This window comes from Quercus lobata, chromosome 5 (assembly GCF_001633185.2).
Source record: "Quercus lobata isolate SW786 chromosome 5, ValleyOak3.0 Primary Assembly, whole genome shotgun sequence".
NCBI classification, from domain to species: Eukaryota; Viridiplantae; Streptophyta; class Magnoliopsida; order Fagales; family Fagaceae; genus Quercus; species Quercus lobata.
This window is the reverse complement of record NC_044908.1, coordinates 29014562-29041739: the sequence shown is the minus strand read 5'-3', so window position 1 is coordinate 29041739 and position 27178 is coordinate 29014562. Positions and strand designations below refer to the sequence as shown.

The window sequence follows — 27178 nt, the reverse complement described above, 5'->3', positions numbered from 1 at the left end:
AACAGGGCCAGCCCAAGGCCTAGGCAACTTAGGCATAGGCCTAAGGCCCCACTACAAAATTTTTTTACCCTTTACAAAAAAGGCCCCATATCATTGTAAAAGGTCCCAAATTTTATAAAAAATATGAATTTTTTCAAATTATTGTGCACTTTTTATTATTAGTGATGTTAGGGATATCACAAATTTTATTATAGATTTACAAACTGACATGTTACAAATCACAATAAGTTATTTTAAATATTCATTAATTACATTATTGAAGCTCATCCTTCACTATTATTGTCACATAATATAGTGAACATTTTGTAGTACCTTTAGTATTTTTCTTTTTTATTTCTAACAAGGCTTTAAATTTTTTTTTTTGCAAATGTGTTAGATCATCAATGATGATTAATCTTCCCTTATAGTTTGAAACTTTAATATTAGTAAACTAATCTAGTACAAAGCCACACATCAATTAATATCATAGATTATAAATGTAATTAACTATGTATCGTTATATATACAAGATAAATTAATTTTCTCTTAAATTTTTTTTTTTTGGTTAAATTAATTTTTCAACTATGATATTTAATTCTCTATATGAAATTAACCTTAATTTTAGTTAGTATTATTCATTAAATTATGTATTTAATACATCAAATTAACATCAATTTAATTAATATTAAATAATTTTATTTAATTAATATTTATATATAAAAGGCCCCATATATATATTCGCCTTAGACCCCAAATTAGGTTGGACTGGCCCTGCTCTGTAACTGTAAATCTCAGACATCTGTCTCATAAATTCAAAAGAAGTCTAGAGGAAAAAAGAAGAAGGAAAACTTCAATCAATTTTATAGAGTCTAATTGAAAGAACATATTGAAAATGCTCCTGCAAAATACTTTTCAAGCATTTATAGTACAACAAAAGGTACAATTCACCATTAATTACTTATAACCAATCACATTTCAAATTCTTATAACCAAAAAGAGAATGAAAATATCAACTTTTTACATGGTCTGTAAAGAATTTTATGACATTTAACTATTAGGCTATCACTAGACAAATATCGATCAAGCCAACTCTCCTCCCACAAGAACACAATAAAAAATGTCAACTCTAAGCATAACATGAAAGGTGTGACAAAACTTAACAATGCAGGTGAAAATTTTCAGTGTACTGTTACGTGACAATCATTTGTCCAAGCTAAGTGAACCACGGTCTTCAACAGGCTGTATACACCAAGAAAAGTTTGGTTCAGAACTCTGCCGGAGGTTTTAACCTTATGAGTCTTCTGATTCTATCTTTTTCTGTATTCTACAAATATCCCTTCAAAGTACAGAAAGGAAACAATGTCAGGGAACAGCAAAAAGTAGTCAGCAGTGTAATGCAAGATGTCAGATAGCAATTAGTAACTGCCTAGCATATGGAGAGCACATAAACATGAAGATGGCACAAGCCACACAACAGGATATTGTTGGGTTTAATCATCATCCAACTAAATTGGGAAAATAAGAAAATTTCCATCAATACTTTTCTGGACTATAAGGAGCAAGCCTAGTCCCTAATGAGCTTACATCAATTCTGCATTTGTTTCTCTCTTTTTTTTGCTAGTAGGTTTTGTTGGTGTTATTGCATAAGCGAAATTTAGGAAACTCCACCACATGCCTGAAATAAAGCATGAGGATATGGGGGGTCTCAACTAATATGGACAGCATTAAGTACATGATGTTAATGAACTATAGAAAAACTGCCTATGATGATCCACCAAAGTCATTCAGTAATTAGTGCATTGATGATTGGATATTATGGTCCAAGATGAACAAACCGCCAAATTCATCCATAAAATTTCCATGATCTCCCTTGTGTTACTGATTTTAAAATGATTTAGTTCATAACCAACCTTCCAAACAATCTCATCCAAACACAAGCAAATTCTTTCGTACTTATCCAGGAAAAGGTGCTCAGTCGGAGGCTTCCCACATACATCCTTAGCAGCTGAGGTTATCACAAAGATCACTTCTGACACTAGAGAAAAATGGATTAATTAGAGAAAAGACCATCAGTAATTGGATAAACTAAAGGGTTCTCTTCATATATTATATAATACATATATTAAAAAGAAAAAGAAAAAGAAAGAAATATGTAAAGGGTTCAACTCCTCTCAACTGCACTGTTTAGCCAATCAGGGAATGCACCACATCACAATACATACAAATGCTATCATCATATCTAGGGAAAAAGAGATTGTCAATGGCTTTCATCCTTTCTTTCTTTCTTTTTCTGTCTTTTTCTTTTCTTTTCTTTGTTTTTTAGAAGTAAGATTATGGCATCATCTTTCCATTGCATAATGTGGCATCGATGTGCTGTGATAGGTGTGAAAGGCTCTCAATGAGCATTGAAGAGCTGAACCTGCTTCTAAAAGCATGTAAGACTCTTTAAGAGAGGACCAACTTGTATTGTTAATTGCAAGTCATTCTATGTAGAAGATTAATCAGAGGGACGTAGAAACTGAATTCCAGCTCTTAGAGCCTTAAAATGAGTGGATGCCACAATTTCGGCATCAACAAGTGACATAGTTTCTCCCTATCAACTCACAAAATAACCTCATAAACTAAAAGAAAGTAATAAAATACTCACAAGCAAGTTCATCATACTCATCCTTGCCCACAACATAGATGCTGACATCCCCAAGTATTGTGTAGACAATTTATACTGATCTGGTGCATAAAACAAAATTCCCAGCAAGTGAACTCAATAAAACAATTTTCTAATAAACTTAGTCATAGAAATAATATTTACATGTGATGTGAAAGGCTAAACTCTCCTTAAAGAAATAGAGAATGTGGTACTGATATTCATTTCACGTAAATATTCATTGTCTGTTCTTGCACAACTGATTAGGACACATCAGTCTTGTCCAGTTCACTAGTTCCATCAGGGCTTTTCAAAGGCCTATCTTGAAATTTTCCACTAAAGGAATTAACCAATTGGAGGGCTAAGTCAAACGGTCACTGGTCCAATCAGTTCGTCTGTTTGAGTTTTGAGTTTAATCCTTCAAAGCAATCCCACTCTCCCCACTGTGTTTATCAATTAATGCAATCATTGACAGAAAAGATTAATCTATATCAATTAAACAAGAGTAGTATACATACTTGTGGCAAGCAACAAGGAGCTCTTCATTTTTAACACCTTTAAGATTATCTGCTCCCAGTTTAACTAAGAAGGATCTCCAATGCAGCCGTTCTTCAGCAGGAACCCCATTAAATCTGCAATAAAACATATGCCCTTAAGGTAATGCTTCAATTGGTCATTTCATTTAAAATGACTACAGGTCAACTCCTTAGGGAGATCAAATAAGGAAAAATATCTCTTCACTTATTGATTAAATTCCGAAGAAGCAGATGAAACAACTGATCATTTTCTTGATTCAATAATATGTTCTTCTTCTCAGGTATACTCATCCTTAGTTTTATGTTTGACAGATAACCAATCATAACATGCCCCTTCAAAATCTCTTTTTTTAATGAAGCACACCATGAATGTTTTGAAATAGACACACAGAGAAACACACTGTAACCCTCAATAATATAGTGAATTACAATGGATTTCTATCATTAATTTATGAACTTTATATAAACCGAACATGTAAAAAACGGATAACTATATATATCTATAGACTGTATATATGTACGAGCACTTTGCTAATGGAGCACTTTTATAAATAAATAATGAAAAGTCATAATATTGTAGATTATAATCCTTTATATTTTTGCTTGAAAACTTTGAACCTAAGTCTTGTTCAACCCCAACGCACCCTTTTAACTATTAAGTTCTTCGCTAGAAAACCATATAGTTTCTCATAGATAACCAGATAAGTCTTACTCCAGTACTCATAATGGTGATATCATTGACGAAGGTCCAATAACAAATTTTTTTTTTGGGCCTACGACAAGTGGGTCAAAGGGGAATTAAACCCACGTTCTCCCCATGACGAGAATGGACAATGGCACAAAGCTACAAGCTTACAACTCTCGTGGTGAAGGTAATATAACTTTATTTGTTATAAATTACACTTATACAAGCTGATACCCTAAAGAAATCTTAATTGATGTCCACAAATGAAGAAAAGAAAAAAAAGGGGGAGATATTAACACTGCAGACCTGAAAGTTACCCTCAAAACTCAAAAGCCTGAAGATTAACAGAACAAATTAGCTCAATTTATTCATTGCCAACATGCACTACATCAAACTTCACGACAACACTCCTGTCCTATCTCCTGCTTCCACTTCCATTTTGTATGACTTCACTCTACCATTAAATCATTCCACATTTGAGATAATTAAAAGCTGATCCAGGTTGTCATCTCTAATTTCTTTTACAAAAATATATAAATAGATTATTGACTTTACACCTTCATCTTAGACAGTTTTAATTTTATATATAATTTTGCCTTTACGTATTATCTACTTTAATTTAAATCTTTAATATTTCATTATCGTTAACTTGATATTACATTATCATTAACTTGATGGGTTGGCTGTAAGAGTATATAATGAGATTTTTTTTTTTTTTCATAAAACAACTACATTAATAATTAAATGCAAAATCGCCTCTTGAAATCTTGCTTGCGTTAAATCTATCTTCCTAGAGTAACATTTTTTTTTTTTTTTTTTTTTTTTTTTCCCCTTCAATGGTTACTAAGCCACAAAGTAATCCTTAGATTTCCCTCATCATTGTGCTCTTTATTTTTGGTTACAAAGATTTATATCTTAACATTTATGAGGAGGGACCCCAAATGATGTATGATCCATATATCAAAAGATAAATTACTATTAAATTCTACCTTTAAATTCTGCCTTTTATGGTGATAACCAATGAGTTGCCAATATAACCAGAGCAACTCCCAAGTACAAATAAAGCATCTTTATATGCAAATAGATTTTTGAAGAATTATAGTACGACATGGGTATAAAACCCTAAATGAAATGTACGCGCTTTCCTAGAGAGCAAGGCTACACAAAAGACATTGTTTACAAAGAAACTTATATCAATCTTCTTAAGGTAAATTTCCTTCAAATACAATACTTTTGGATTATTCTTAACTAAATTCCACCAAAATTTTTCACATTATTTAGAGTGAACCATCCACATGTTATGAGTTTCTTTTGTTTAATTAAATATAATTTTCATGGTTTAAATTATTTTTTTTCCTCCATATTATTGTGAATGTGATGATCATGGTGTATTTTTTAGTTTTGGTAGTTTCCATAGTATTTCTTTTGCTTCCTTCCATTTTTTTAACCCATTTATTTTCTTATTTTTCATTGCTTGTGATGGAATGAAGAAAAAAAGTCTAATTATATGTATATATAATTTTAATTTAGTTTTATCAATATAGTTGGCTATTAAAAATTCTAAAAAATATATATATAGTTGGCTATTAAAATTTTTAATTCTTTCTTTAATTTGTTTTCTTTGTTGTTCGATTTTTCTTAATCAGCAAGTTTTGTGAATAATAAATATGAATATAAAAAATATTGTTGTGTGGAAGAGATAATTTTAAATTTGGTCTTTTGTTGATGTTTTAGTGGTACTATTGCAAAGATACTTGACTTTCTCTTGTATTTTAAGTGACCAGAAAAAAAAAAAAAAAAAAAAAAAAAAAAAAAAAAAAAAATCAAAGGAGAGAAAATTTTAAGATTTACTCTGCTTAAAAATTGGCTATATTTCTATTTGGTCAGTGAAATTAATTATGATCTATTATATTCTTAAAGATTTGTTCCCATTTCCTAATATAACAAATAGCATTTTTATTTTTATTTTTTGAGGCATGTAAAGAATGTTTACAAAACTCTTTTTGCACCACATCTTTAGCATCCTTTATTATTATTATTATTATTTTTATGCAATTTTTACTTTGTTTAAATTTCATCTTATTCAACTATTGTCTTCTTAATTCAATCTTTCATCTCCTCCTATCATTTTTTTTTTTTTAATTTAAATTCTACTTTTTCACTTTGTTCAACCTTTCATTTACTTCCACCATTCCTCCTCCATCTTAATTTTTATATAAATTTCTTATTATTTTATTTTCACCCCTCCTCCATTCCTTCCAAGTTGTCCACAACAAAAGAGGTCAATACTCTCTCTCTCTCTCTCTCTCCCAAATTTTGTTTCTCTTTCAGTGGATTTTTTTTTTTACTGTTTCAACCACTTATTTTTTCCACTAATGGTTCTTTTTGTTATTGTTGATTTAATTGTCACATTACATTTGTTTCTCTTTTTCAAAAATTTGTATATACTTTTATGCATATTTAGGTATTTTGGTATTCTAATTCTTGATCACAAGTTCTTTTTCTTTATCCCATTGGTTTGATTTGATTTGGGTTAATAATTAGTTGTTTTGCAAGTTAGAATTTTTTTTTTTTTTTTTTTTGGTGATCCATTTAAATGTTAAACTATGAGACTTTACTAAATTTTTTTTTATTTTTTAATCCTTTTGGGTGGAAAATTTTGTAGTTTTTGTAGAAAAAGTACTCTTAATAATTGTATTAAAAGTACTCTATATTACCACTTATTCAAAGAAATCAAAGGTTAGTCAAAAGAGAATAATTTGATGAATAACATATTTTAACTTTTGCAATTGTTTTTTCATTATTATTGTTAATAATAATAATATTATTATTATTATTTTATGACGATGCATATATAGAAACTTAAATTTAAGATTTTGCTAATAATTTTTTATTTTATAATCTTTGTTGGTGGACAAATTTGTAATTTTTGCAAAGATCATAACCTCAACAAACTATCAAGAACAAATATTTTTCGTAATTGGTCCAGTTAATCATTTTTAAGTTTTATTAATTTTTTAGATACATTTTCCGATGTTTTGGATTGAAGGATAAAAAAAGGGTTTGAGAAAGTTTGTTTAAAACTAAAATAATAATTTTCAAATTTTATATACTTTTTAATGATTTACAAAATATTATAAATAAATTTTATTAAAAAATGAATATTTTCACTAACTTGCCTTTTGAATTCCTATAAAAAAAAATTGTATTGTTTTCATTTTGGTATGAAATAAATTATATAAATATATATATATATATATATATTACATTTTGTTATTGATCCTATAATAAATGAAAATATAATTATGAAATACATTTCTCTTTATTAAATTAGTCTAAATTTCAAAAAATAATAATAATGAGATCACCATAAAAAATTATCATGCGCAATGTGCGGGCTTGCGACTAGTAACAATAATAAAGGTGGTATTATTATTGAACTCTGTATCCAAATCATCTTCAATTCTTAATCCAATTTCTGCACATTGGTCCTGCTAGAGCTCAAAAATCTGGTCACTAGAATCACATCAAAATCTGGACACTATAGCTAAGCTCACTTCTTTATTTCATACTATCACCTAAGTAAAAAATGCTTAAGATAATGACTCCAATTCATCTATATTTCTAACATATAAATTTATTCGAATATGTACTAGTAGATTCATGTCAGCATAAAATTTTGTCACTTAATTATATATTAGTAGATTCATAGGTTAAATTAACATGGAATGAAGATTAGCGACCTAAACTGAATGGAATGGGTTCCTTAATTTAATGATTTTTTGTCATTTAACAAATGATTTATACTGGAAAATTCAACCATCTATGCAACAATGATCCGCTAGTAAATCACTATCTAAAATAGAGACTTTCCCAGCATCCTAGTTGCTAAAATAATCAAGTCAAGAAGTTCATTGGAATTTAACGAATTTTTCTAACTATTCAAATAATCTTAATAGACCATCAGTGTCTATATATATAGATATATGTTTGTGTGTGTAACACCATGTAAAGGGTTCAGCTTCTCTCAACTGCATTGTTTAGCTAATTACAGCATGCATCACGTCGTATAATGCACAAATCGATGGGACCTAGAAGCTGCATCAGATCAGTTTATATTGTCAAACAGAACTGGGATGTTAGCATAAGGATGATTATGATGCATAAGATCTTGAAGATTAATCAAAAGGTTTTAGTGAAGCTAATTATTCTCATTCTTCTACTCTCTCATCTAACACTCAAAAATATCCAATAAGAAAGAAGTTATAAGTTAAAAACAATGAAATATATATATATTTATATATATATATGTATGTATATGAACTTCAACATGTGGTTATCTGTTTTACTAGAAATGCTGGAATGAGTCTAACTGCTCTCATAATAATTACTATGATTTTTGGAAGTCTTCATTCAGATCATCTAGGGAGCACCTGCACATATTCGGGTGCGGGTGCAGGTGTAGTGTGATAACACAGCAATTTTTGAAAAAGTAGGACACAGGTCCAGGATACGTTTATTTTTTTCATATAATTGTAAATATATATATATATATATATATATATATCAATTTAAGAGCAATAATAGGTAATAAAGTGAAAAATATATAATAACTAAATAAGCAATTAACATATTTTTTACTTATCAAAAATCAATATCAATCAATATCTATATCTATATCTATATCTATATATATATATATATATATATATATAATAGCAGAAGCTAAGAGAAAGTTGATCCCTATAATTAAGGAGGTGTTGACAAATAGGACAACTACCTATCTAAAATTCAGTTACATTTAACTTTAAAAAGCGATACATTACATTGTTTGATAATGTTACAACACCATTTAAAAGCGATAAATTTTAATGTTTGACTACATTAAAATACTGTTTGGAGCCCTCTTGGTATAAAAGGAAACTAACCGCTAAAAAAAAGGGAAAAAAAAAAGAAAGAAATATCGCTTCACGGAGTAAGGAAAGAGAGATCGTGAGAAAAGAGAGACATAAATAGAGAGACAGAGATAGAGAGAAGGGCGTCACCCAGACTAGATCTTCTGCCATCACCGCAAGTGAACCTTCCGTTTCCCCTATTCGGACACTTTCTTTTCGCTTCCTTTTCAATTTTCTTAACACCGATGCTTGCGATCCAGAGATAGAGAAGGAGGAAAAAAAAAACCTTGCGATATAGAGATGAGAAGTAGACAGACATTGAGAGAACTACCACCGGTAAGTTTTTCTTTTTTTCATTCTTTCTTAGATCTGGGTATGGGAATGAGATATGAATTAGTTTCTGTCAAGTGGCGCTCTATTTTTGCATTTAGTCTTTTTTTTACCTCTTTCATTAACTTTTTTTACTGCTGCCCAAAAGTTCACATTAACTTATTTTACTATTATCTCATTAATATCTTATTAAGTGCCTAAGCTTACACCACAAATTTCTCTATTCTTAATGTCTTTTAGCATACCCACTATTTTAGTATTTTTTTTTTTTTTTTAAAAAAAAGTAAGGACTAATAGTAATAAAGTTCTGCCAAGTAACGCATTCTATGCAAAAAGAATTGAAATATTCTCAAGATGAGAATAAATTAATTATTAACTTTTTGGTTCAATGTTTCAAGACTTTTCTAATTAAAAAATAAATATTCTTGGTATCATTTGGTTCAATGTTTCAAAACTTTTTATCCCTCACACATACACACAAACTTCTTTGCATTTTAATTCACAATTTTCACATCTTGCACTTCTACCACTTTATATATACCTAGCCATAGCCCTTTAAGCCATCCCATGTTAAATATACATAGATAAAAAACGATGTCATTTACCTTCAATCTTTTTGATGACACCTACCTATCTCTAACATTGTTGTTTTATCTAATCCTAATCCGTATGAGTTGCCTACAACCAAGGAAAGGGGGGCTTTCATTTTATATTGAGTGACAACATACGACAATTACTATTTTAATGTTAAGGTTGGACGTTGTGGATTTGTGGTTTTTGTAAATGATGTATTTGACCGTGGGTGTTTAGTATGTGTATTTGATTTTAGAATTAAGAAGAAAGAGAAAGACACATTCTATATCAACTTTTATTCTATAATATTCCTCCAAAGTTTTTATTTTTATTTTTTATTTATTTTATATATATATTTTATTTCTCATCATTGCAATTGAATATTTATAATGGATGTGTGTAAAATTTATAACTGTTGTTTTTTATAATGAACTCATTATAAATAAAGTTCTATAACAATTATGTTATAGTATTTATACAACATTCTCTAAAACCATCTTATATAAAATATTACAACATTATTCATGCATCGCACGGGTAACTTACTAATATATATAATAGCAGAAGCTAAGAGAAAATTGATCCCTATAATTAAGGAGGTGTTGACAAATAAGACAAGTGCCTATCTAAAATTCAGACACATTTAACTTTAAAAAGCAATACATTACATTGTTTGGTAACGTTATAACACCATTTAAAAGCGATATATTATAATGTTTGACTACATTAAAATACTGTTTGGAGCCCTCTTGTTATAAAAGGAAACTAACCACTAAAAAAAAAGAAAGATCGCTTCGCAGAGAAAGGAGAGAGAGATCGTGAGAAAAGAGAGACAGAGATAGAGAGAAGGGCGCCACCCAGACCAGATCTTCTGCCATCACCGTAAGTGAACCTTCCGTTTCCCCTATTCGGACACTTTCTTTCTGCTTCCTTTTTAATTTTCATAACACCGATGCTTGCGATCTAGAGATAGAGAAGGAGGAAAAAAAAACCTTGCGATATAGAGATGAGAAGGAGACAGACATTGAGAGAACTACCACCGGTATGTTTTTCTTTTTTTCATTCTTTCTTAGATCTGGGTATGGGTATGAAATATGAATTAGTTTTGAGAAATTCGGTTGGATTGATTTTTACTTAGGTATTTTGGTAACATTAGGTTTTGATTTGATTTTTTGAAATTTGGAGTTATATATGATTATGTTGGGAGAGGACAAAAATAGAGAAATCGTGCCTCTTCATACACAATAAAACACAATAAAACAGAGAAATTCCGCCAGTCAGACTACCAGAATCGTTACTGGTAAAGTTCTGATTATATTCCTATTTAAATACAATATCCTGCTTCTAGCCAAATTTTTTTTGTCTGTCACCGTCCATACACCAATCTTCCTCTCTCCAATTTATCCTATCTGACCCTCTTTAGAAATTTTAAATATTTACTATCCGACTATCACCAGATGCATTCAATGATGACAAGCCCTGGACTTCTCAACGACGCATCAAAGATATTCAGTGACTCAATATTGTTTCACTAAGGTATTTTTGAATTTGATTTGTGTTTCAATTTATTTCCATTGTTACGTTTAAAACCTATGTCAATGCATGTAAAGAATTATACTTTAATTTGCACTTTATTAATTTCCAACACACTACGCAAGCAAGAAATGATGCAACCCAAATTGACATGGCTTAAATTACATCGGGATTGAAAGCTTGAACAACCAAGGCTAGATTGAATGCAACCCCTGGCAGTGCCGCAAGATTGGGAGCAACACCATAAACATTTTTTTTTTTTTTTTGGGTATTTAACTATCTTCTTCATTTATACATTTTTGCTTTTGATAAAATTGTTGTCTAAGCTTTATTGCAAATTAGAGCATATTTTTGAAAACACACATTCTCCCTTCTATACTTACTGCTGCATCATCCTCTGTTTTTCTTCTTTATTTTTCTCCTCCGACCCCACCCAGGTTTAGATAACTTTCCTAAAGGCAAAAATAATTTCACTTTCCATAGACGCGCACCATCTGTTTGATAAAAAGCTTCTAAATTATTTTCACGACCAACCAAAATTAATACCAAAACAAGGAATCTGATTTGTTTTTTATAAAGTAAATAGGATATATTCATGATGTAGAGCATTAGATCAATTAGATAAAAAAAAATTAAATACAAATTTAAAGTTTGGGTACTATTGCAAATTTGCATAAGCATGTGCCAGAAGAAGTACATGGTGTTATTTAAGTCTCTATTATGCTAAGTTTATCATTTTATCATAAAAAAATAGCAAAAGAAGTCACAGGACACAAATTTTTATGTTTCTTTATGTGTTTGGTATAATATGGGTGATTGAAATGGAATGTAACATTTAAGTACCTGGAAAAAAAAAGTGACATTTATATTATAAATACTATCGTGTTACAGACACTTACAGCCTACTTTGTTGGGTTCAAAATCGCAACAAGGTATCATGTGCTTTCTTATGATATAAAATATAAAAGCGATGGCAGAGTTGGGTTTTTGGCTTTACACTGTTCATGGAATAAGTTAATTAGTTATGTAGTTCCGTGTATTTGATACTTTTCATTTTGTTTCTATCTTATCTCTTCTATTTGAAAATGATTGTGATCATGTAGTCTTTTAATTTGAGTAGGCTGACTCCATTTGTGGTTGCACCTTATCATTATCTGGCCCACCAAGTGGATATGATGGTGGGCATGGTATTGGTGGTCGAGGGGGGTTATGGTGGTGCTTCTGCTGAGGCCCTAGATGTGACAACTAAAGAACTAAGGGAGCTTTTTGGAGGCATTGGACAAGTAATATTCTACATCTTTTCTTTTGAACTCCTTGCATTTAAGTTTTCTTAAATAAAAAATTAACATGGTTTTCATTCAGTTGTATTTGGTTACTAGGAAAATGTTGGAGCAGAATAGAACTGAGGTTTTAAAAGTTTTTATGTTTTATTTTTCTGGTTTTATGGAATCAAGAAAGCAATATATTTTTCTGGGAAAATTAATTTTGATTGGCCTTTTATTTTTATTTTTTTTGGTAACTTGAAAAATGGTTTTGGATTACTTTTGTTGAGCTTTTTATTTAATTTTCAAAACATCTGCAGCTTAAAATTTAGGGACACAAATTGGTTTTTCTGTTTCTTAAAAGTTTCTTTGAGTTTATGATTCTAATTTACTGTCAGTTGGCTTATGCTGTTGAGATATAGGAAGGAAAAGTTCTATTGTCTTGAAACTATTTTTTGATTTTGTGAGTAATTAGCAACCAAATAGCCCTACATTTACTTCCAAAGGAATTTATCAAAGAAGAAAAAACTATGTTTTAAGAGTGATATATTTGAAGTGTTCTTCAACTGCTTCTTTTCCCTTTGAGAACCAAAACTGTTACTTGAAAATATATTGAAAAACCAAACAATTTTTACCTTGCTTGGCTTAAGTTTGTAATTTTTTAACAAACCTAACAACAAAGAGGGAGGGAAAGATTCAAGATATGGTTCTTTCTTCCTTCCTTCAACTTTCTCTATCATCAAGTGGTGTAGTGTTATTATTTCAGCAATTAAAATTTATTCTCCTTCACATCTAATCCCATTCTAGCTGTTATACAGGTCTCCATTCCCAGTGCATTGAGTTTGCTCTCAGTTATTGATGGCAAAGGCAAAACAAGAAGGCAGATCTTCTTTAACTTCATTCCATGAATCCTCTCCTGGATTAGGATCACCATACCTCTGGCTTAGATCGCCACGATCTGAGGAAGGAGGTTTGCAATTGATAGAACTTCTTGGAGAATGTGCTAGCCATGTAACTGCCAGATGTCTTCATAGTGTTAATACCAGGCTTGAACATATTTCCTATCTTGCCTCTCCTAAAGGCACTGTAATTCAGCGAATTGCTTCATATTTCATTGAGGCATTTGCTAATAGGATGCTTAAAGGCTTTATTGGTCTCATTTGCAGTAAAAACATGATGTGTTCCAGGAATCAAAATTTCGTTGGATGAAAGTTAAGTTCAAAACTAACCCATCAAGGTAGCTGGGTTTTTTTTTTTGTTTTTTTGTTTTATTTATAAATTTGAGCTTACCAAGTAATATTTCTACAATCACTTGATAATTTTAGGCTATTTAGCAATAGGCGCTATCATTTGCCTAGCCAGTTGGCACAAAACCATCAATATAGATCATTAGATAGCTCATATTGCAATCTTTTCAATATAACTTATTTTTGTCTTATCAATCTATCAATCTGAGATTCTGAATTGATTTGTTTCAATTGCATTGGCATAGTCATGATATGTTTTTAACATGTGAGCTTTGCTTCAAATGATTGTATGAGAATAAAAGGAATAAAAGGAATTATTCACTGAAGAAGCAAATGAAGAAGAATAATGCACTTGCAATAATGGTTTTGTAATATGAATATATATTATGAAACATTCATATACATGTAGGATAGTGCAATATATGTAGGAGAGTACACTTTCAAAGTTTCTTTTTGAGTTAAAAGAGATTGCATTAAATGACACCATTGGGTTATTTTTGTTTTTTTTTTAAAGGTGTAGGAGTGGTGGAAAAAGTAGGAGTAGAGATGGAGATGAAAGAGTATGAGTATGACCAGTTAGCTAAAACCCTTGAAATGTTTGGAAACAACATCGCATTTGTCTACAAGCATTATATCTTTCTTTTCTTTTTGTTTTTTGTTTGTCTTTTAAATATTAACATAAATTTGTTGATGTTGGGACCAGAGGATATTAGAGTTAGAGCAGTAAGACGCCAAGCTATAGGCCTATAACTACTCTAAAGTGCATATAGTCCATTGTAGTTTCATATACATTGCGCTCTTATAAAGTACTCACTACAATAATTACAGTATATGTAGGATAGTACAATGATGGTTTTCTAATTTATAAAATGATTCTGCGCATTGCGCAGATTAAACGCTAGTATATATAAAAGCAGAGACCTCATACAAGAGTGCATGAGATTCTATCAAGTGGCGCTCTACTTTTGCATTTAGTCTTTTTTTTACCTCTTTCATTAATTTGTTTTACTGTTACCCAAAAGTTCACATTAACTTATTTTACTATTATCTCATTAATATCTTATTCATTGCTTAAGCTTACACCACATATTTCTCTATTCTTAATGTCTTTTAGCATACCCACTATTTTAGTATTTTTTTTTTTAAAAAAAAAGTAAGGACTAATAGTAATAAGGTTCTACCAAGTAATGCATTCTATGCAAAAAGAATTGAAATATTCTCAAGATGAGAATAAATTAATTATTGACTTTTTGGTTCAATGTTTTAAGACTTTCTAATTAAAAAATAAATATTCTTGGTATCATTTGGTTCAATGTTTCAAAACTTTTTATCCCTCACACATACACACAGACTTCTTTGTATTTTAATTCACAATTTTCACCTCTTGCACTTCTACCACTTTATATATACCTAGCCATAGCCCTTTAAGCCATCCCATGTCAAATATACATAGATAAAAAACGATGTCATTTACCTTCAATCTTTTTGATGACACCTACCTATCTCTAACATTGTTGTTTCATCTAATCCTAATCCGTATGAGTTGCCTACAACCAAGGAAAGGGGGGCTTTCATTTTATATTGAGTGACAACATATGAAAATTACTATTTTAATATTAAGGTTGGACGTTGTGGATCTGTGGTTTTTGTAAATGATGTAATTAACCGTGGGTATTTAGTATGTGTATTTGTTTTTAGAATTAAGAAGAAAGAGAAAGACACATTCTATATCAACTTTTATTCTATAATATTCCTCCAAAGTTTTTATTTTTTATTTTTTATTTATTTTATATATATATATATATATATTTTATTTCTCATCATTGCAATTGAATATTTATAATGGATGTGTGTAAGATTTATAACTGTTGTTTTTTATAATGAACTCATTACAAATAAAGTTCTATAACAATTATGTTATAGTATTTATACAATATTCTCTAAAACCATCTTATATAAAATATTATAACATTATTCGTGCATCGCACGGGTAACTTACTAGTATATATAAGTTTTTGGCCCACCACAAAATCCTACAAGAAGTAATCGTGACACACTTTAAATTTTTCTTTCCTAGAGCTAATCATAGTTGTCCATCTCAAACACTAAAATCCTATATTTTACAACAAAATGCACATTGTAGCAGCTGTGGTAGAGACTAGAAACCCAAAACCAAAGGAAACAAAAAGGAAAAAGAATTAGAAAAAGAATTGTAATAAAAATGCAAAACGAAACAAAGAAGAGGAAGAAGGAGGAGGAAACTCAGGTATGTTTTCAATACTAGCCGAAATTGCTATACCGGAAGCAGAGATCTCATGCGAGAGTGCATGAGATTCTGTCAAGTGGCGCTCTACTTTTGCATTTAGTCTTTTTTTTACCTCTTTCATTAATTTTTTTTACTGCTACCCAAAAGTTCACATTAACTTATTTTACTATTATCTCATTAATATCTTATTAATTGCCTAAGCTTACACCACACATTTCTCTATTCTTGATGTCTTTTAGCATACCCACTATTTTAGTATTTTTTTTTTTAAAAAAAAGTAAGGACTAATAGTAATAAGGTTCTGCCAAGTAACGCATTCTATGCAAAAAGAATTGAAATATTCTCAAGATGAGAATAAATTAATTATTGACTTTTTGGTTCAATGTTTCAAGACTTTTCTAATTAAAAAATAAATATTCTTGGTATCATTTGGTTCAATGTTTCAAAACTTTTTATCCCTCACAAACTTCTTTGCATTTTAATTCACAATTTTCACCTCTTGCACTTCTACCACTTTATATATACCTAGCCATAGCCCTTTAAGCCATCCCATGTCAAATATACATAGATAAAAAACGATGTCATTTACCTTCAATCTTTTTGATGACACCTACCTATCTCTAATATTGTTGTTTCATCTAATCCTAATCCGTATGAGTTGCCTACAACCAAGGAAAGGGGGGCTTTCATTTTATATTGAGTGACAACATACGACAATTACTATTTTAATGTTAAGGTTGGACGTTGTGGATCTGTGGTTTTTGTAAATGATGTAATTGACCGTGGGTGTTTAGTATGTGTATTTGTTTTTAGAATTAAAAAGAAAGAGAAAGACACATTCTATATCAACTTTTATTCTATAATATTCCTCCAAAATTTTTATCTTTTTTAATTTTTGTTTTATATATATATATATAGATATATTTTTTTTCTCATCATTGCAATTGAATATTTATAATGGATGTGTGTAAAATTTATAACTGTTGTTTTTTATAATGAACTCATTACAAATAAAGTTCTATAACAATTATGTTATAGTATTTATACAATATTCTCTAAAACCATCTTATATAAAATAGTACAACATTATTCGTGCATCGCATGGGTAACTTACTAGTATATATAAATTTTTGGCCCACCACAAAATCCTACAAGAAGTAATCGTGACACACTTTAAATTTTTCTTTCCTAGAGCTAATCATAGTTGTCCATCTCAAACACTAAAATCCTATCTTTTACAACAAAATGCACATTGTAGCAACTGTGGTAGAGACTTGAAACCCAAAACCAAAGGAAACAAAGAGGAAAAAGAATTAGAAAAAGAATTGTAATAAAAACGGAAAATGAAACAAAGAAGAGGAAGAAGGAGGAGGAAACTCAGGTATGTTTTCAATACTGGTCGAAATTGCTATACCGGCCGAAACTCACCGTATAGGGTCATGTCCTAGCCGTGTGGATTAAAAAACAACTATTTTTTTGGCCCACCACAAAATCCTACAAGAAGTAATCGTGACACACTTTAAATTTTTCTTTCTTAGAGCTAATCATAGTTGTCCATCTCAAACGCTAAAATTCTATCTTTTACAACAAAATGCACATTGTAGCAGCTGTGGTAGAGACTAGAAACCCAAAACCAAAGGAAACAAAGAGGAAAAAGAATTAGAAAAAGAATTGTAATAAAAACGCAAAACGAAACAAAGAAGAGGAAGAAGGAGGTGGAAACTCAGGTATGTTTTCAATACTGGCCGAAATTGCTATACCGGCCGAAACTCACCGTATAGGGTCATGTCCTAGCCGTGTGGATTAAAAAACAACTATTTGGGACGCACGTGCAACCGCGTCCAAATTGCATTCCGCGCCTAATCGCGTCCAACGTAGTTAGTAGCTGCAACCGTGCTTTCCAGCATTCTAACTTCCTAGATAACTATAGTGATAAGAAATTATGTTTGACAAATCATAATCGTGTTAACATCCCTTCTATGAAGAATCAACAATCTAAAAAATCACATGATTGAAATTTGAATGACATAGACTTTTTATGATGTTACTGTTCTTCTGATCTACGTATGGCTCAATAAGAAATGGAACGAAAAGATTGTAAAGAAGAGATTTTACAATCTAAAAAGTAAGTTGGTGGAGAGTGAAGGGGCTGAAGAAGCGTAAATGTGAAGAAGGATTTAAGAAATGAAAAAGTAAAAAAAGAAAAAGAAAAAAGAGACAAAGATGGTGAAGAGAAAGAGTTCTATATATATATATATATATATATATGCGTGAATGTATGCGTGAAGTTCTTGATGAATATGTAGTAGCAGCGTCTGAAGAAATGGGACTTTGGGTTAGTAGGGGCTAGTCACTAGTAGCAGTACTAGGAATGTAGGCTAGAGTATAGTGAGTGAGTGCAAGAGTGCAACCGCGTCCAAATTGCACTCTGCGTCCCAATCACGTCCAACGTAGTTAGTAGCTACAACTATGCTTCCCAGCATTCTAACTTCCTAGATAACTACAGTGATAAGAAATTATGTTTGATAAATCATAATCGTGTTAACACCCCTTCTATGAAGAATAAAAAATCTAAAAAATCACGTGATTGAAATTTGAATGACATAGACTTTTTATGATGTTACTGTTCTTTTGATCTACGTACGGCTCAATAAGAAATGGAATGAAAAGATTGTAAAGAAGAGATTTTACAATCTAAAAAGGAAGTTGGTGGAGAGTGAAGGGGCTTAAGAAGCGTAAATGTGAAGAAGGATTTAAGAAATGAAAAAGTAAAAAAAGAAAAGAAAAAAGAGACAAAGATGGTGAATAGAAAGAGTTCTATATATCATATTATATATAATAAAAGTTGGGCTTAGACGCTGTGATTGCGCCACTTGGCTTCACCAAATTTCAGAAATTTTATTAAATTTTTAGATTTTAAAAAAACTAAAAATAAATAGTATACTACTAGGACTCTAATTCATTGTTATCATTAAATAAAATTAGATAAACATTATTTTTTTTATTTGTTAGGATATATTTCTTAAATTAAGGGATAATATTTAACGTACAAAAATTTAATTTAGATAATATTTATCATCTAATTAACATTATTTTTATATTTCTTAAATTAGGGTATTTATCATCTAATTAACATTAATTTTTTTTTATTTGTTAGGATATATTTCTTAAATTAGGGGATAATATTTAACATATAAAAATTTAATTTAGATAATAAATATCATCTAAATTTTCAAAATTTTAATATTATTAAGTTAATATTATTTTATCAGAATATGAAGCTACAAAACTTGATTATTAAGGGATAAACACAATCCAAATTCTTCAAGAGGTGATTAATATAAATCTATCCTAAGAAACAATATATATCTCCAATAATTTGATAATCTCTATCTATTCCAAAAAACAGTATATATCTTCATTAATTTGATAATTTCTACGTTGATAACATTTAATATATATATATATATATATATATATCAAAATTCCTTATAGCTATCAACCACGTTTTCTTTCTCTCTCTTTTTTTTTTAAATCTTTTTTTAATTTTAATTTTATGGGATAAAAACAAACACATTGATTAGATATCTTTAATTTCAATTAGATTTAAATGAATTATATTTCAAATGGAACTCTACCAATATATATAACCCTATATATCATTTTTGGAGTGAAGCTTATTTCAATATGTGAATGCCTAAATCCCATGACAATGCAGGTATGCATTCTTTCTTCTTTTATTATTATTATTTTCATTATTTTTATTTTCTTTAGTGTTATTATTGGTTTTTTGTCTTCATGTGATTTTAATTAATGAATTCAGAACATTCGAAAACATTGTCAAATTTCTAAAGGTTTCTTCTTTGTTTTTGTATTTTGTTTTTATTAATTTATATGCTTAGGGTTAGGGTCTTAGAATTAATGATTAAATATGGTTAGAATTAATAGATTAATTTTAAGAATTTTCTTATTTGATTTTTATGTTACATCAAATTATTAAGATGTTCTACAATCTACACATGTATTCTTAAATTATCAACTTTAATTTTAATATATAATATTATCAAGATTATATTAATTTTAGATTTATCAATTGTTTACTACATTTTTCTTAAATAATTATCAATTTAAAATTCAATTTGGAATTATCAATTTAATTTTGTTTTAGGAAGAAATCTTACCCCTTATTTTAGTGAGATAATTAGTTACACTTGATAATTTTTTCTTTTATTTTTATTGAATCTATTAAAATATATAATTATTTATACATTTATTTTACAAGTTTTTTCATAAAACCGTGCAACGCACGGGCCTACAACTAGTTTTAGTATGAAAGCTGAGATAATCATCTCACTTATCCAGGATAGACCACCTCTTCATTATTATTGTTAAATATTTTTGCACATAAGCACAAGTTACAATCTAACTTAATTAGAAACTATGACAAGGTATTTACGGTCTGATCCGACCTGCCCGTTTTGGCATGTATAAGTCATAAGTCATAAATATTTGGTGACAAACCCATACGGACCCACACCCATACTGAAAACGGTGGCGTTCGCCGCTTTCACATGTTTCTGTTGCCTATATATACAAAGCAAAGCCTACATACTTGTACTGCAACTTCATCCTATAACATAGATTCTATATTCACAAGAATCCCAATCGTAGTGAGCACCGCCACCCAACCCACCCAAAAATGGCTCCTCCCAAGAAAACCATTCCAAAGAAAAACAAAATAGCAAAATCGCTATCTTTCGTGTGGGATTTCCACGATATGTATCGTCGAGTAGTGGTTTCCCAGGAACACACCAACTCTTTGTTTCAAAGAGTGAATGAAGTTGCCGAAGAAGGAAAGAAGTTCCCCATTCTTCTTTTCTCTAATGAGGATGAAGGGCAAGCTCTGAACGTGCTCGTCAAGAAATATAATTATAAAGGCGCTGTGAAAGTTACGCAAGGAGTTTCAAAGAAGGAACAAAGAACTCTGGAGAATCTCGCGAAAGATCTTCAACTGCCACTACTACAGGAGTAGAATAGAAGAAGAAGACAAAGGAGGAGGAGGAGGAGGTTTTGGTATCTTTTCTTAGTTCTTAGTATAGGCTTTGGTATAGGCTGAGACTGAGATTTAGGGTTCAGGTTATTTTCTTTTCTTTTATTCTGTAATCTCGCTCGAATGTATTCAAGAAGCCTCAGAATGAACTGAATATTCATTTTTCTTTAATAAAAACTCTCTTCAATCTTGCTGTCTTTATTAAAAATTGTTGTTGTTGCATTTTTGTTTTCTGTAATATGATTATGATGACTTGATTTTTTGAGACTAATATATTAGCCCAATTTAGTGTCGTTAGATGGTAAATACTAGGTAACTGCTTGTGTAATTTGTGTTTTCTTTTATTGGGTTTGGGATATATGTGCTAGTATATATATATATATATATATATATATATGCGTGAATGTATGCGTGAAGTTCTTGATTAATATGTAGTAGCAACGTCTAAAGAAATGGGACTTCTTATCACTAATAGCATCTAACCCAACTCAAGTGGGTCAATTTGGGCACGGTTGTAATTAGACTTAATTTACCAATTTCATTCCAACTAATCCACAAAATACAAAAATAAATCAATCAATTTTTTTTAATAGGAAAAAAAAATTCAAAATAAGTCTCAAAATCCAAAATAAATAAACCTAACAAATTTAGTTTCAATATTATAACCTAATATATCAAAGCTAACAATGAGAACAACCACAAGTTCCAATTAATAACCGAATAACACTAACGGCCAAATTACAGAGTGACCTTGATAACAACAAAATTGTAATCAGTGTTGGTTATTGTATGGTGACTACCTCCACCCCATAGCGTATACAATTGCCATAAGTGGGGCATTTTCAGATTACCCTATGGAACTAGCTAAGAACACTCCATGGTAATTGCTCAGGCATTTTCCCTCATCATCTCCACCCGCTTTCTGCCACTATGCGTTGACACCACTGTCTTTTTTGGGTAACTTTATTTTTTGGTGCTTATATTGGCATATTCATTGGAATTATATGTTTATATTTTAAGCTTATTAGAGTGCACTTGTATTGTATTGTAGACTTGTCATAGTTGTAAAGAGAGGTTATATATATGTAATTGTGTCAACTTTGTACTCATATTCACCAAAACTCAATTGATTTCCCCAAAACCCCCACTACCTTAATCAAAATATGCTAAAGTCAAAAATATTTTCTCCCACCCCACTTATCACTCATGTATTAGCTATGATGCATGGATACATATATGGGTATCGGTACAATAACAGTACGAGTATGAGGATACAACATTTTTTGAAAAATCTAGGATACAATACGTCGAGGATACGACAAGTAATTAATTAATTAATATTTATTTTTAGGTAATTTAAATATTTTTGTACATATTTTATGTTTATTTTAAGTTTTAAAATTAAGTGACAATATATCACATTCTATTGTTTTTATTATCTAATGTTTCTTATATATATATATATATATATATATATGTGTGTGTGTGTGTGTGTGATATCACAGACCCACATATGACATACCCATTCTCAGCAAAAAAATAAAAATAAAATAAAATATAGACTTTGAGTCATAGACCCATGAAGGCCAAGAGCCTTGGCCCAAGACAATGGGCCACACCACAACAAAACAAACATACCCATTCTCAAAAAAGAAAAGAAAAAAAAAACCATTCTCTGGACTGTATAGGCATTTCAAGTTAATTAACCTTCTTTTTCAAACATTATAATTAGTAGGCCACGTTTTCAAACTATATTTTTTATTAGCATCTCGAGGCTAAGAGGCTCGATTTTGGACCATAAATCGAGCCTTTGAGGGTCGGTTTTCATGTTCTAATCGGGTCCGAGATGGCAGTTTGTCCACCTGGAAATCAAGTCTTAGAAACTCGATTTATATATCGACGTTCAAAAACTCGATTTGTTCTCTAAATCATTCGGACCGAAGAGATGAAATTTCATGAAATTTCAGCAAGTACAAAACACAAACACAGATCAGAGATCAGCTAGTACAAAACATCCACCCAAATCTACCCCCAACAACCACCTAAAATCCAGATTAAAAAAATAAAAAATAAAAAATAAAAAATAACCCAAAAACCCATCAGATCATATTCAAATCAAAGAGAGAAAGACCTGGGTCGCGTGCTGCGACTTGGGTCGCGTTGCTGCGACCTGCGTGACCTAGGCCAGCCCTGCTCTTGGAAGGTTTGATGTTCAGGCCAGACCTCATCGTCCAAGGCTTGATGTTCTTGGAAGGCGACTCCTGCTCTAATAGTAGCACCAAGAAATGTTTTGCTGGGCAAGAAATGTTTTGCTGGGTAAGAAAATGTGAGATGATGAAGATAATAATAAGGAACGGAACCCATCAGACACGTGCTAGGAATTGGAAAAGAGAAAACATTATATAAATCGAGTCTTAAAAACTCGATTTCCAAGTGGTTGCCACGTGGAAAAAATGCCACATTAGATGTGATCAACCCATGAAAATCGAGGCCCTAAATCGAGCCTCTTAGACTCGAGATGCTAGTAAAAAATATAGTTTGAAAATGTAGCCTACTAATTATAATGTTTAAAAATTAGGGTTAATTTCCCATTTTGGCCGACTGTATATATGACCCCTTTCTTTTTCCTCGTGATGCAGATTCCAACTGAATGTTACATAATTCTTCTTCTATGGAATTCCTTTGTGTTCCGAACTTGTTAGAGAATTCAAAAAGCTTTTACAAAATGAGTGCAGGTACTCTCTCTCTCTTTCTTTTTATTGTCCAATGTTTGGCTGCTTAGAGAAAGCAGAGAATATGAAATATGCAATTCTACACTTCTGTTTTGTATTTTTTTTTTTAATGGGAAAAAAGTGTTTAGGAGCTCATTCATGTAAGATAAACAATCATAGTAAGGTCAGCTAAGTGGAAAATGCCAACATTTCAATCCTTTTTGTGCTTCTTTTGGGATTTGGAGGTCAAAAGGAAAATGGGTCCTTTGAAATATTGCTATATTGGGATTTTGATGCAAAAAAGAATGAAAATTGTGGATATGAGATTTGATAGCATTAATTCCAATTTGCTTAGGGATAAGATACATGCATTTGAGGTTTGCTTGAAATTTTTAGTGTTTATCTTCATTTGTATTAGAAATGTTTTGTGATTTTTATGTATGAAAAATGGCATATTTCTCATCCATGGATTTTAACTCTGTCTCATTTGGTTTCAATTCTGGCATATCTCTTCATAAAATACCATCACTCCTTGTGTGCATAACAGTAGTTTTCATGTATTCAAAGAACATAGAACAGTGTTGATAACATCCGTTTACCCCTTGATGAGGTAAATAAAGCAAATAACTCTTGCTATACAATCATAGAGACATAAGTGTCATTGTGTTGTGTTTGTATCTTTGCCGTGCCCTTTGTCATCTGAATGGGGACTTCCAAAACTCATAGTCATAGTAATTAACTAATTATTATGAGAGCAGTTAAACTTCTTCCAGCCTTATTGATCAAACAGATACCACATCCACATGTCTGTTGGAGTTCTTATATATTTCATCATTTGTATCTTAGAGCTTCTTTCTTATTGGATCTTTTAGATAGTGTTAGATGAGAGATTAGAAGAAAAATTATTATTGATTTCCATGAGATTCCAGGTAGGAAATAGCACTATAAAATAGTTGTGGCAGAAAAAATACATTGGTTTTCATCAAATAATCAGATATGCAGTCATGAAAAGCAATAACGATTAGACTGCAAATTGCAAGATTAGAAGAGTTAATATATATTTGACTTCGTTGTGTTTTGGCTTCCAATAAATTGGGAAGTTTTGGCTTAAGGAAGAAGAGAAGTTTTATCAATGTGCTTGTGGGCTTAGATCTTTTGTTGATTAAGTAAAAATTAGGAAAAGCATATTTGTTTCTAGGAAGTTGTATGTCCATGGCAACCTTCCAATGAGAGTATTTGAGTATGATTGTTTCTAGCGATCTTGCTTGGTTCTTATGGAAATTCTGACTTATGAGGATAAACTACATCTTCTTATGAGAATTTTGGTTTCAGAAATAATTTTAATTCTTTGAATCTTTTAATAGTTGTACTTGTGCCTGTATACCTAGAGAAACGGACACAATATAGAAATATTTTGCTAGCCTTTGTAGTGATACTGATATAGGCTGAACTATTGTTCTGTTGTGAAGTGGATGGAAAGGTGATTCCCGTGGTGGATTCATTTGGGTTTTTTTGAATAAAATTCTAAATTTTTTAGAAAAAAAAAAAAAAATTCCTTTTTTTTAAGAATAGCTGACAGATGGAATTAATTAAGTTTACAAATTTCACTTTCCTCTTTTCTTTTCCTACTGTTATTATGCAACACCGAATAAAGGCTGTAAGTTTCTATTATTCTGGTTATTTTAAAATATGAATATTGATGCCCACCATGCTAGACAAGATTCAGTACTCCTATGTAAGTGAATGACGTCTTCTTCTTTTTCTTTTCTTTTTTCCCCCCCTGCAATTGTCTTTTGATAGGAATGAACCGATCACAAGGGATCTCATCTCTGAAGCGTAAACAGCCTGACTCAAAATCACCTATTGAGTCTTTGACAGAACATGAGCGTATCCCTTATAATCTGATCCGAAGCAAGCAAGACATGGCTATTTGGACAAGAGACATGAAACGAGAAACACATCCTCGACAATGTGCTTAACAAATCCCTCAAATCACTTCAAGCTAAGAAATTGATAAAAGAGGTTGTAACCATCCAAAAGAAAGGCAGAAAACACTATATTGCGACAGAGTTTGAACCGTCAAAGGAAATCATTGGTGGAGTTTGGTATGTTGAGGGGAGCCTCGATACAGAGTTTATAAACTTTTTGAAAAAGCACTGTGTGAAGATCATTTATGAGCAAAAGATTGTTACACTGGAGGAAATTTTGGACACGATAAGGAAGAGTAGAGCCTTCAATGTTGAGTTCACAACTCAGCAAATTGAAGAGATTGTGAATGCTTTGGTTTTGGACGATGAGATATTGGAGGTGAAGAGTCCTGGAATGGGGGAGATTAATTCTAATGCTTTGGTTTTGGACAATGAGCGTAAACAAGCACCTGAAAACGACAAAATATTTACTTTTAAAAATCATCCAATCCACTGCATGATTCAAAGGAAAGAGCCGATTTAAATAAAAATAAAAAATAAAAAAAAGTATCACAAACAAGTCACAAACAAATTGCTCTCTTATGCTGAAGCTCAAATTAGACCTAAACCAACAAAAGTATCAGGTAATGTTTGGCAATGTTTTTATCTTTCTATTTGCAGAAATTTATTTTTAATAAATAAAAAAAACACTTGGTAAGTTGGGAAAAAAGTTTTTCGAAAATAAAAAATAGATTTTATTTTTGGAACTGATAATTTTTGTGTGTGTGAGAGAGAGAGAAGGAAGTGATAGTTAATGGTACAATAGTTTTCTAAGACTATATATATATATATTCAAAACCGCAACTTGAACTAAAAACGAAACTACTGCCACAAACCAAACTAATTTAGTACCCCTAGTTTTTTACTATGGATTTTGCCACTAATTCATCAATGAAAAGATTTCCATTTCGCCGTTAACTTTTTACAAATCTACTGCTGTTCAGAGGCAGGATGCTCTTAGACAGATCATAAATCTTATATGAGAAGCAAAAGGTTTAATTAGAGAAGCAATTTAGACAGGTCATAAATCTTTAAAATAACAAATAAATATTTAGGGTTGGTTTGTTAACGTTGTTTAAAAAATAGTTTTCAGTGTTTAAATAATATTGCATATATTTTCACACATTTTTCCACCCACACATATTTTCAAAAAATACAAACAACATTACTATAACAATATTACCAAACGGACCGTTAATTGCAAGCATGACCATATGCAAAAGCATACACATATGGCTATATGGATAGAAATTTATGTAGCATCGTTTAATTGCTTCTTTATAATATGGTTTGCACTTTATGACATAGACTTTAAACCAACAAATAATAACTCACAATAAAATTTGACATTTCTATCCATTAAAAGAAATTAATTTCATCTTTAAATAAAAATTACATGTATGACCTAATAAAAATAAAGGACCAAATATGTCAAAGTAAATGGACCCAAATAAAAAACAAAACACGTAATTTATGAAAATCTTTTAAATTTTATTAATT

The 27178-nt window shown here is 30.6% G+C and overlaps 1 long non-coding RNA gene and 2 pseudogenes across 3 annotated transcripts; 2 read left to right on the top strand and 1 right to left on the bottom strand.

The window, feature by feature from the left end:
• Positions 1-1243: 1243 nt before the first annotated feature.
• LOC115990299 lies at positions 1244-3450 on the bottom strand (annotated as a pseudogene).
• Positions 3451-10297: 6847 nt separating this feature from the next.
• Positions 10298-13798, top strand: LOC115992887. 3 transcript variants are annotated; one of them, XR_004092711.1, is made up of 6 exons: positions 10298-10524; positions 10610-10684; positions 10828-10942; positions 11100-11178; positions 12296-12458; positions 13256-13798. It is a non-coding gene; the product is annotated as an uncharacterized LOC115992887 (long non-coding RNA). The 3 variants fall into 3 exon arrangements; XR_004092712.1 differs by having other exon boundaries at positions 10413-10524; positions 10850-10942; XR_004092710.1 differs by lacking the exon at positions 10828-10942 and having other exon boundaries at positions 10413-10524; positions 13256-13693.
• A 9905-nt stretch (positions 13799-23703) lies between these two features.
• LOC115990298 lies at positions 23704-26162 on the top strand (annotated as a pseudogene).
• The last annotated feature ends 1016 nt before the right edge of the window (positions 26163-27178 follow it).